Genomic DNA, 12,642 nt, shown 5'->3' on the forward strand with positions numbered 1-12,642 from the left:
TCAATAGTGACAAACTAGACAAACGTATGACACAGCTAAATGAGAATAGTTGAGAGACTATTTAGAAGATCCTTGACATTAATCCTGCTTTAACCAAAAGCCATCAATTTTTAAGAAAAAAAAAAAGCAACCAAAATAGTATGTTGTATGGTGACTGGGCCATAAAGCACAAATACCAACTAAAATTTGTGCCAATGACAAAAATTAATAGAAGTTAACTACAGTTCTATTTAATTGACTATGCAGCCAGGCAGTGGGGTGCACGCCTTTAATCCCAGCAAGGACAGGCAGATCTCTGTGAATTTGAGGCCAGCCTGGTCTACAGAGAGAGTTCCAAAGCTACAGAGAAACCCTGTCTCAAAAAACAAAACAATAGAAAAATGACTATGCCAACTGTCATACCAAACCAGTAATACTGTTAGAAAAAATCCAAAAAGACTTCAGAGAAGATAATCATCATGTTTACATAATATGATATAGCATCTTTCTTCAAGAAATAACCATTTCTCTTGAGAGGTTACAAGATGATAGATAAGAGCCGGGCGGTGGTGGCTCACGCCTTTAGTCCCAGCACCCGGGAGGCAGAGGCGGGCGGATCTCTGGGAGTTCGAGGCCAGCCTGGTCTACAAGAGCTAGTTCCAGGGCAGGCACCAAAGCTACATAGAAACCCTGTCTCAAAAAACCAAAAAAAACAAAAAGATGATAGATAAGTTAAAAGCCAGGCAGGCTCAATTATATTTTGAGTTCAAGGCCTGAGCTTTTGGAGACCCCACCTCCAAACAAAGAAAGAAAGATACATTTCCAAAAACGGCTTTTAACACCTAGGACTCATCATTCTACAGCTAAGCATTTTTCGAATGTAAGCAAATTTGCTTTTCTCTTCAGTTTCTCATTGGAAAAAAAAAATCTTTAGTTTTATTTTAAACATAGAAACTTTTCAAGTAAAAAAGTTATGGGTGTATTGCACAATACAAACAGTGGCAAAGAATTTCTACTTCAAAATGATTCTTTCTTTCCAAAATATATAAAAACAAGTAATGTGGCCAGGTACATTTAATCCCAGCACTAGGCAGGCAGAGACAGGCGGATCTCTGTGAGTTGAAGGCCAGCCTGATCTACAAGAGCTCCAGGACAGGCTCCAAAGCTACAGAGAAAAACCTGTCTCAAAAAACCAAAACAAACAAAATAAAGGTTATCGGTTATAAAATATTTTCACGACAGAAACTTCATTTACTTTTTAATTTAATTTCATTATTATTTTTTGCTTATTTTTCGAGACAGGGTTTCTCTGTGTTGTGTAATAGCCCTGACTGTCCTGGAACTCACGTTGTAAACCAGGCTAGCCTCAAACTCAGAGATCCACCTGCTTCTGCTTCCCAAATGCTGGGAACAGACTTCTGTTAGAAGCAAGTAAAAATTCTTTTCAGGAGTAGCTTAGTGGTGGAGAAAATCCAATAGGAAAGCCTTGACTGAGTTCCAATCCCCACACCCCTACCCCCAGTCACATTTTAGGACCACAAAACAGATACAGCCATACAACCAGCTTCATTTGAAGCCAGCTAAGCTCAATTTCTTTTTTTTTTTTTTTTGGGTTTTTCGAGACAGGGTTTCTCTGTGGTTTTGGAGCCTGTCCTGGAACTAGCTCTTGTAGACCAGGCTGGACTTGAACTCACAGAGATCCGCCTGCCTCTGCCTTCCGAGTGCTAGGATTAAAGGCGTGCGCCACCAAAGCCCGGCTAAGCTCAATTTCTTAAGGGGGAAAAAAAAAAAGCAGGGGTGGTTGTAGCACAACTTTAGAACTGAATTTTCACTTTGTATAATATTTTGCTTTGGGCCTGTTTTTATTTGTTTTTTGTTCTTGGGGGGGGGGGGGTTGAGGCAGGAGGTCTGACTATGTATCCTTGACTGGCCTTGACAGTCACTATAAAGACCAGGCTGGCCTTGACCTAAGGTAGCTCTATCACAAGGGACTGGCAATATGGCTCAGAAGGTGAAGGTGCTTGCCACCAAACCTGTCAACCTGAGTTTGGATCTTTGGGACTCACAGTGGAAGGAGAGAACCAACTCCTAAAAGCTCTTTTCAGATCTCCACAGACAACTCACACAAAATATAAAAAAAAAAAATGTAAACACACACACAGGCTGGAGAGATCGATCAGTGGTTCAAAGCACTTACTACTCTCACAGAGGACCAGAGTTTAAGTAGTCCCAGCACACATGGACAGATCAAAACCATCTTAAACCCCAGCTTCAGGGGATCCAACATCTCAAGTACTTGTACTCACTTGCACATACTCACAACTACCTACACACACATAACCAAAAATAAAAAAATAAATCTGAAAAAAGTTCTACCTTAATAATGACATGCTCTACAATATCTATAGCTCACTCAGATAATAATTGTGGACAATATAAACCAGATGTAAACAGAAAGGTCTCTTTTCTCCTAGAAACTTAAAATACAGGCATAAAGTTATTTACAAACATCAACACCTAGATACTCAGATAGTTTTGTATATAATCCAAGACAACAACATTTATTTTCCTTTTTTATTATGTACATGCACCAATCAGAGGAGAAATTGTGGGAGATGCTTCTGTCTACCATGTGGATACTGGGGATCAAATTCATACTGTCAAGCTTTAGCAGCAAGTGATAAACCATAAACCAACTCGCCAACCCTACTTTCCTTTCCTTCTTTTTTTTCCTGGTTTTCTGAAAGAGGGTTTCTCTGTGTAGCTCTGCTGTCCTGGAACTTGTTTTATAATCTAGGCTGGCCTCGAACTCCCACAGATCACCCTGCCTCTGCCTCCCAAGTGCTGGAATTAAAGGTGCAGGCCTCCACTGCCTGGCTACTTTCCTTTTCCTAAATACAAGGATGTTCTGAACTAGAAAACCAATAATTATGAGATACTGACTTTCTATTACCAGAAACAAATCCTCTTCATGCTAGAGCTATTTTATCCAGAAAGTTATACATAAAATAACTTAAAAATAGATACCAAAACCAGGCAGTGGTGGCATATACCTTTAATCCCAGCACTTGGGAGGCAGAAGCAGGCAGATCTCTGTGAGTTTGAGGCCAGCCTGGTCTACAGCGAGTTCCAGGACAGGATTCAAGGCTACAGAGAAATCTATCTAGAAAAACCAAAAAAAAAAAAAGCTACTAAAAACAGTATGGTGACACATACACCTGTTTTACAGCACCCAGAAGGCTTCTAAGGCAGAAAGACGCAGTTAGAGGACCAATAAGGATAAACAGGGAGAGAGTATTAAGCCAGTTAAGGCTACGTAAACAGTGTCCTGCAACCCTATTATTGGCAGAGGTGGAAGATAACTATATGAGAATTCAAGGACAGGACTAGATTCACAGCAAATTCAAGGCCTGCCTGGCCTTTGACAAGACCCCATCTTAAAAGACGAAGAGATGACTCAGTGGATAAAGATGTTTGCCACCTAATCTAACTTGCATTCCATCCACAGGACCTACATAGTGGTAGAAAAGATGTGATCCCAGTAAGTTGGCGCACACAAATACACATGAATGAATGAATGAATGAATGAATGAATGAATGAATGAAAAAGAAATTCATCCCAACTTCATTTAAGTCTTTTAAGTATAGGATTGTGAATAATTTTTAAAATTCATTTCTTCAAACTAAGCAAGATTCTGACACATACCAGAAACATAAGCATACATAAATTGTACTCTTCCAACAAATTATCTGTAAGCTCCTGGGCAGGAGTTGGGTGGGCATTCACCATTAACTGGAAATAGTGGGGCTAGGGATATGTCAGACACAATCTAGTGAAACATCCCATGGACTCATCCACTGTAATAATAGCCTTTCTACTTTTTAACTAAAAATAACAAAACTGTAAAAATATATCCAAAGTTACAAACATAAAGTTCATCAAAATTATATTTGTCAAATTTAAAATTCTTTAAAGAACACAAGACACTAAAGTGAGCTATGCTCTTATGCTCTTTTATCACATAAAGTCCTATGCAAGAGGCAACACAAGAGAAAGGTCTATATAAAGAGCTCTTGATACAAAACAACCATTATTTTCTCATTTTTGATGCTTATTAAGAAATTAAAAAAATTAAAAGCAAGTATTCTTAACTAGATTTTTTTTTTTTTGCAGTATACCATTCTTTTATTGCCAAATAGTCTAGGCATTAGTTAATTTAACACTCATTTGGTTAGAAAAATTAAAAACATTAACCAGGACATATATGTAGATGTTTTTTATACACACACACAATAAGTACTTGTTTTAGAGTAGGAATGCTGCTTTTATTCCAATTATTCAATAACCTTTTTGGGGGAAAAAAGGTCGAAAACCTGAGTTTTTTTAAGATCTACAACAGAGAAATGTCTTTGTTATAGCTACAATGAGTATCAAATAACCTTACAAATCATAAGGATGAAGAAAATACGATGAAAGGGCAAGCAAGCATTTCACAGCTTCTGCTGTCGCTCCCTTACTCCACCCAGTCCTCCTGGCTCAATGGCTGTTCACAGCATCCACAAATATTAACCCATTTTTAAAGAGGTGAGAGGATGTATCAAAACAGGGTGTGCTCCATCAAAACCAACATAGCAAGAAATATTTTGTGAAAAGCTGGTTCCCTTCTCTGACTTTTAAAATTATATATACCAGCCTTAAAATTTATTGTAGGGAATTCTTCCCTCTGAAACCAAACAATGATCTTTTAAATAGACTATGAAAAAATAAATTACCCTAAATACATATTCTGTTTTAATAAAACCGCAATTTGTAACTGCCAATTATTTTGCAGAAAACTATTTCTGGAAAGATATCCATTAGAAACAAAGCTAGTTAGAACCTTAAAACCAAACCAATTTTTAAAGTTAAAGCTTTCAATGTATATTCAACATATTATTACTGCTGTATCCAACTAAAAATATTCTTGATTAAGGGATTGAATCCTGCAGCAATCAAGCTCTACTGAGCAGGGGAGGGAGGAGGAGGGGGTACTAAGAAAACAGTGCCATGAAAAAACGAAGAGGGAAGACAATATTACCTGGTAAGAAGGCCCAAACAAGGTCTCTCCACGATCCCATCCCCAGAAAAGAAATTCACACAAAACAACCCACCCCCCAATAAAAGAGAATTGCTAAAATGACCTTTCTGTTGCTTTGTCTCTTTTAAAGGTTGTGAATCTTAAGGAGTGTGTACTTAAAACTAAAGGTCGGAAATAACAGTATTATCTTTATTTTCTCCCAACTGCCTCTTAAGGAAAGGGGGATGGGAGGACCCTTGGCATGACATCGGCCATTGAGAATGAGACCACAAATTCGGTAGTCTTCTTCAAGCCCAATTTCTTAACCGAAAGACTGATAGGAATTAGATTCAAATCCAACCTCAACGGAAAATTTCCTGCCCTCCTCCCAAGGAGTTTCTTGCTAAGTCACTGGGAAAAAAAAATAGAAAGAAAAGGCAGACTAACAAATAAAGCCAGGCACTTTGCTTTCTCTCATCTCAAGGCAGTGAAAATCTCTCCTCCTCGCTGTTTGTGGAGGGAGTAAAAAGAAGCCCACCATCTCAAGAAACATTTTCTCACCTGAGAGGGTAAATAAATAATCACAGCGTTTCCTAATGGAGTGGAGACACGGGATGAAGGGAATGGCAGAAGGCCTCGGAGCTGCTCAGTGTTAGCAACGTCAAAAGGCAATTCCCGTGCAAGAAGCCAGTGGCAAAAAGGAAAATCCTGCTCGATTTGAAGGGTGGATGCTGCAGATCTTTACTGAGTGTAGAGGCTGAACCACCACCGCACCGGGGGGCCCAGGGGCTAGGCGGCGGGCCATCCTCCTTAGGTCGACCCCCAAGCTAAGGACAGGTGGGGAACCGGACGCCTGGAAGTGGCTGCCGGAGCCCCGACGGCGAGCCGCCAGACCGGGGAGGGGTGGGGACTGCGGGGCTCGCTTCCGCGGCCCAGGAGGGCTGGGCCCTTTCCCCAAGATCAGAGAGCGACCTGCTCCCCACGCCCTTCCCACCCAAGAATACTTTTCTTGCTAAGTCACGGCGGCAGGAGGGCGATGCAGCCCGAGAGGCCTCGGGTGAAGCCGCGGCGGCCCGGATAGTCCGCAGCCCGGGCCCGAGGACCAGAGCCAGGGCAGCGCCCTCCGCGGCCAGGCCCCCCTCCTCGGTGCCTCTCACTCAACGGCCGTCGAGGCCGCCATTTTGAGAGCGAGGAGAGGAGAAGAAGAAGGAGGAGGCAGCGGCGGCAGGGGGAGGGGAGAATGGGAGGGAGGGGACCGGCGCAGCCACATCGTCAGGCCGCCGGCCCGGCCCGCAGCCGCCCGAGCGCGGTGGAGGAGACAGAGGGGAGGGCGCAGAGCGTCGCCGCCTTACCGGAGCGCTGCACCGCCGCCTCCGCAGGGCCTCTTCCGTCCTTCACTCCCATCCACCGGCGGGGGAGGGGGAGGGAGAGGGGAGGGAGGAAGGAGGGAGGGAGGGAGGGAGGGGGAGGATGGCGCGCTGGGCCCGGTCCCGGGGAGGGGGAGGGGAGGGCCGCGGGCGGGCTCCTCAGCCGTTCCGGGGCTCGAGCCCTAGCCCGGCGCTCGCGCGTCTTCTCGCTCGCGCCCGAGCACTCCCCTCCGGCTCCTCCTCGCTCCTTGGACCCTCGGGTCGCTGCTCTTTCGCTCCCTCGCTCGCTATCTCGGCCGCCGGACTCCGCCGCCGCCCCGCCGCTCCAGCTCCGTCTGTCACAGGAGCTGCCCCAACGCCCTGACGTCACCGCGCTGCCGCCGCCCCAGACCCGCCAGGAAGAGGGAGGGGCGCGGAGGTGCTTAGGGCGCATGCGCGGGCCGGGCCCAGCCTGGGCCGCGCTCTCTTCCGCAGGGTGGGCTGGTCGCTGGTCCCCAGGCGGATGGCCGAGGTGCGCCTTGGGCGCGGGTTTTTCGCGCGTCTGCCCGCTGTACCCTTGGGAAGAGCCTCTTTTGCCCTAGACTCTTGTCTGACTGTTGGGGCCCGTCATGAACTCTGGCTCTGCTTCGCCCTCACCGCTCTGTCCTGGCGTTCCGCGGGTCCCTGGTGCACAAGCATCTCGGCCCTTGCTGACGCGTGCCAAGCCAGGCTGCTCCCTTTCTGCATATAGACTCTGTTGGATTATTCCCCGTTCCCCCAGAAAGGACGGGAGTAGGTTGGTGGGCTTGGGACGAAGAGCTATTGAGGGTAAAAGACAGATGTACTGTCTTGTCTTCTTTTCTGTTACAGATTTTTTTTTTTTTTTTTTTTTTTTTTTTTGGAAGGAATCGCCCGTAGATGTGATTCAGCTATTCTTTTCCTTAGTCATACGAACGCATCAGAGATTCTGGAAACTGACGTCCACAGAAAGACCTGGAACCTTATCCCTACAAGGCATGTTTGTGTTTTATTAAATTATGAATTGAAATATTGATAAATCTGGGGGGTTTGTTGTCAATTTATTCCACAAAGAGACACTTGATTTTTGAAAGGGTAGGTTTGGGGCTCTGAATAATTCAATATAGAATATTATCTTTATAGGGAGTATTAAATGAGATTATTTCATTAGTCACTTGTGTTTTCTCCCAAAATACAGACTCAGGCTTAACTGATTTTATGACTTCCTTTTATGAAGGTAAATACTGTACATTGTGCTTGGGAAGATGCAGAGTAACCTCTCGGTAGGAATCCTGGTGTCAACCGCTGACTGGAAATGTGACCTTGACTAAATTACCGTTTCTCTTTTTGGCCTCAGTATCAGTATAAAATCGGCCTAGTGGCCAAACAAAGTGGCATATTGCCCAAGCTTCTTGGGAGGCAGGAGAATCAGAAGAGCTCAGAAGTTCTCAGCCAGGCTCGGGAACGTTGTTTAAAATAATGATAATAGTAATAAATGGCCTATGGTGGCTCACATTTGTAATCCTAACAATGAGGAGAGAGGGACAGGAGGCCTGCCACAAATGCGAGGCCAGCATCACACTATCATAAAAGAATTAATAAGCCCCACTTGGTGACACCCACTTTTACCCTCAGTACTTTAGAGGCAGAGGCAGGTGAGTCTCTTCCAGTTCAAGACCAGCCTGATCTATACAGTGAATTCCAGGCCAGACAAAGCTACATAGAGAAACCCTGTCTCATAAAATAAATGCCAAGCAAGTGGACCTTGGATGGTGGCACAGGCCTGTAATTTCAGCCAGGAATGAATGTGAAATGAGCATTACAAGTTCAAGGACTAGCTGGGCTACTCAAAAGTTTTTAAATTTATCATTTTTAAAAGACGGAAGACACTCAGTAGTAGGGTACTTGCTGAGAGAGAAAGAAAAGAATACTTGAATAGGCTTACTTATACAGAGGCTTTTATGAGAATCAGATATGGCACGTGTGAATGCACCCTTCCACAGTGAGGTCTTAAAGGTAACTCAAGTAACCATTGTTTTCCTGTGCCAAAGCCCGTCTCTTTGTATTGGGATGGGTTGTCTTTATCTCTACAGGTGCTTGAAAAAAAAAATGAGCCAATGGTCTGAGGAGATTGGGGTTTTCCCTTCATCAACACAAGAAACTAAATCAAATAATCATTAGAAGATCTAGGCCGGGAAGTGGTGGTGCACGCCTTTAATCCCAGCACTCAGGAGGCAGAGGCAGGAGGATCTCTGTGAGTTCGAGGCCAACCTGGTCTACAAGAGCTAGTTCCAGGACAGGCTCCAAAACTACAGAGAAACCCCTGTCTCAAAAACACAAACAAACAAAAAACAAACAAACAGAAAAAGACCATGTCTAAGGTTTCAGTTTTAGGATTCTCTAGTCAGAAATATGGACAGAAGGAGGCATGGGAGGCTTGCTGCTTTTACTTTCATCCAAAACCAGCCAATAAGAATTCAATAAATTAGAGCATCCCTTATTCTAAGAATCTACCCAGCTTTCATTTTTATCTTTTAAAATATTTAATATTGTCTGATATTGTGCTTAATATTTAATCAACTGAGTGATTCATTTTTTTTCTTTTTTCAAATGAATGCTCTAAAAGTCAGCAAAATAGCTTGGACACACATTTATAAAAAACCAACTTAAGGGGCTGGAGAGATGACTCAGTGGTTAAAAGCACAGACTACTCTTCCATATAGAAGGAGCTGCGGGGCCGGGCGGTGGTGGCGCACGCCTTTAATCCCAGCACTCGGGAGGCAGAGGCAGGCGGATCTCTGTGAGTTCGAGGCCAGCCTGGTCTACAAGAGCTAGTTACAGGACAGGAACCAAAAACTACGGAGAAACCCTGTCTCGAAAATTCAAAAAAAAAAAAAAAAGAAGGAGCTGCGGGCCACACACACACACACACACACACACACCCCGCACGGCTAGCTTTACCCAAAATAATTACATGGAAACTGTATTCATTTAAACACTGCCTGGCCCATTAGTTTCAGCCTCTTCTTGGCTAATTCTCACATTTTGCTTTAACCCATTTCTATTAATCTGTGTAGCACCATGAGGTGGTGGCTTACCGGGAAAGATTCTAACCTGAGTCTGTCCGTCTCAGGTCGAAGAATCATGGCGACTGCCTCATTGCCTTCTTCTCAGCATTCTGTTCTGTTTATTCCACCTACCTAATTTTCTGTCCCATCAAAGGGCCAAGGCAGTTTCTTTATTAACCAATGAAAGTAACACATAGACAGATGACCCTCCTCCATACTTCCAGAGGACCCAGGTTCAATTCCCAGCACCCACATGGCAGCTGATAACTGCCTATAACTCCAGTTCCAGGGGATCTGACATTCATGCCAATGTACATGAAAGAAACTTAAAATTATTTTTAAAAACCCACCAATTTACTACCAATAGGTAACCCAACTCCTATAGACCTTGAGATCACTATTTTTTTTTTTTTTTTGGTTTTTTGAGACAGGGTTTCTCCACAAATTTTTTTTAATATTTATTTATTTATTATGTATACAATATTCTGTCTGCGTGTATGCCAGCAGACCAGAAGAGAGCACCAGACCCCATTACAGATGGTTGTGAGCCACCATGTGGTTGCTGGGAATCGAACTCAGGACCTTTGAAAGAGTAGGCAGTGCTCTTAACCTCTGAGCCATCTCTCCAGCCCCACAAATTTTTATATTTAGAAAAATATAAGACTTGTACTGCATAATTATGTACTAAATTAAAATCAGACTTTATTTTTATAGCTATCCTTCAAAAAGCAATAAATCTTCTTTGGGGAAGATACAAAACTTTTCTCCCTGCTTTATAATTTTTCTGAACAGAAAACTGTTAGGTGCTTAACTTGACATGAGGCAATTGTGTTACAGTTCTGTGGGTTTTTCAGTTAGTTGCTAACACTATATCCATTTTAATAAACACTTGTCTACTGAAAATGGAGAATTAGGACATCTGTGCCATCAATCATAATTCATGAGGACTTATACAGAACCTGTGTCTACCCAGGAAGCATTTACTAGTGGATATTTTGAATAGTGTTTCTTGGGGAAAAAAATAACATGTTTTCCTTGGTACAATCTAACAAACTCTCCATTCATCTGAATTACAAATCTTTTTTTTTCCAGCAGACATTTTCAAAATGGAAACATTTGTTTCAATTGCTGCAGGAAAATTAGTGTTACTTTAAACAATCCTGCAAATAAGCTTACTGAAAGAAAGACTCCAAAAATATTGCTACTGGGGAGAGAACAAAATGTCTTCTATATGACCAGAACAAAAGTCTGTTTACAAAGAGCAAGAATGTTAAAAATTTGTTCTGAGGAGCTAGGGAGAGATTGCTCAGTAGGTATAAGGTGTTTGCTGCTCAAACATGAGGCCCCGAGTTTGATGCCCAGCACCCTGCTAAAAATCAGGTGAGATGTCACCCTCCACACATATGTGCAAGCAAACTTCCACATGTGAACATAAGCACACAAAAGAAAAGTCACTTATCTAAAACAACAAAACAAACCCTTTATTTTTTTTAAAGATTTATTTATTTATTATATATACAGTGTTCTGATTGTCTGTATGTTTGCTGGCCCAAAGAGGGTACCAGATCTCATTACAGATGGTTATGAGCCACCATGTGGTTGCTGGGAATTGAACTCAGGACCTCAGGAAGAGCAGTCAGTACTCTTAACCTCTGAGCCATCTCTCCAGCCCCAAACCCTTTATTTTAATTTATAAGAAATGTCCAATCTTGTGTGTGGAAATCCTAGAGGAAGAAATCAGCAAGTGAAAAGAAGCTTGGAGTGTGCAAGTTGTGTAAATTAAAGTCCATCGAGAAGAGAACTCTAACCCAAGTGACAGGGACTGACTCTAGGGGATTCTCCCTCATTAACCTTGTGCTTGCAGTTCCACAAGATATGTCAACATGGGTGGGCCCAACTAGACCAGTCATTCTCAGCGTCATGACATCCTCATGTGTCATGAACATTGGGAGGACAGAAAAACAAATTGAAGGGAATTAAGAGTCAGCTTAGTTGCATGAGGCATATGGAGAAGGAACATTTATAACCCAAAACCTTTAGAATAAATAAAAAAATGAATTTTGGGCAGGGGAGATGGGTCAGTAGGTAAAAGCATTTGATGGGACAACCTGACAACCCGAGTTCCATCCCCAGATCCATTGGTGAAAGGAGAAAACTGCTGAATTCCACAAGCTGTCCTATGACCTGCACACGCGCTCTTGGCATACTAAGCCCACAATGACCTATGCACAATATTAATTTAGAAAGAAAATTTAAAGTATTAATATAAACAATACAAAAGGCTGTATGGCATTCATTAGGATGTCAGTACACAGGCCAAGCATAGTGCAAAATATCTTTTCTTTTTTTATGCCTGTTAGTGTGTACCTAGTGGATAAGGATTAACTTTTACTTGGAGAACTTAAAAATGTCTTTGTGACTTGAAAATTTTAGTACTCATTTTGGCAGCACATATACTAAAATTGAAAACATCGAGAAAATTAACAACAAGCTCCTATGCAATGATGATACAGAAGTTCATGAAGCATTCCATATTTTAAAATAATTAAAATAGGTTTTTGAAAATGGCTAAGGAGGAGCTGTGGGTATTTCAGTTGTAAAATGCTTATCAAGAATGCTGGATGCCCTAAGGCCAATCCCCAGCACCTAGTAGCCCTTACCCATCACCAAAGCCCTCAAGAGGCAGAAGCAGAGGAATCCTGAAGTCCAGGTCAGCCTGAGCTATACAGTTAGTTAAAGGGCAGCCTGGGTTTCATGAGACCCTGTCTCCAAACATGAAACAAATAAAATAAAGGATATGCACATTTTGACCCTGCCCTTTGCTTTTAAGAATTTTTTTAAAAACATGTTGAGGACTGTATAGTTGGCTCAGCAGTTGGAAGTACCTGCTCGTGGTGTCTCACAAACCTTTAATTACAGTTCCAGGGGATCCAGTGCATAGACACCAAAGACACACGCATAGTGCATAGACATGCATGCAGGCAGAAAACTCATACATAGAAAATAACCAGCCAGACAGTGTTGGCACACACACCTTTAATCCCAGCACTCAGGAGGCATAGCCAGATGGGTCTCTGAGCTCAAGGCCAGCCTGGTCTATATAGCAAGTTCCAGGGCAGCCAGGACTACACAGAAAAACGCTGTCTCTAAGAACCATAAGTTTTTTTTTCTTAT

General features: G+C 42.7%; 1 protein-coding gene and 1 non-coding gene across 3 annotated transcripts in view; one reads left to right on the forward strand and one right to left on the reverse strand.

Annotated features, from left to right (window-relative positions):
• The window catches only part of Pafah1b1 (platelet activating factor acetylhydrolase 1b regulatory subunit 1), a 47,384-nt gene extending 40,617 nt beyond the window's left edge, over positions 1-6,767 (reverse strand). Inside the window, exon 1 of one of the 2 annotated variants that reach the window (XM_057773530.1) lies at positions 6,389-6,767. The gene's annotated coding sequence lies outside the window, so the exon portion shown is untranslated. Of the gene's footprint in view, positions 1-5,597; positions 6,192-6,388 lie in introns of those variants that run through there. The other variant, XM_057773531.1, reaches the window with a different exon arrangement.
• A 5,133-nt stretch (positions 6,768-11,900) lies between these two features.
• LOC130878851 (U6 spliceosomal RNA) lies at positions 11,901-12,007 on the forward strand. Its single transcript, XR_009057470.1, has one exon. It is a non-coding gene; the product is annotated as a U6 spliceosomal RNA (small nuclear RNA).
• The last annotated feature ends 635 nt before the right edge of the window (positions 12,008-12,642 follow it).

Source organism: Chionomys nivalis, chromosome 7, assembly GCF_950005125.1.
Source record: "Chionomys nivalis chromosome 7, mChiNiv1.1, whole genome shotgun sequence".
NCBI classification, from domain to species: Eukaryota; Metazoa; Chordata; class Mammalia; order Rodentia; family Cricetidae; genus Chionomys; species Chionomys nivalis.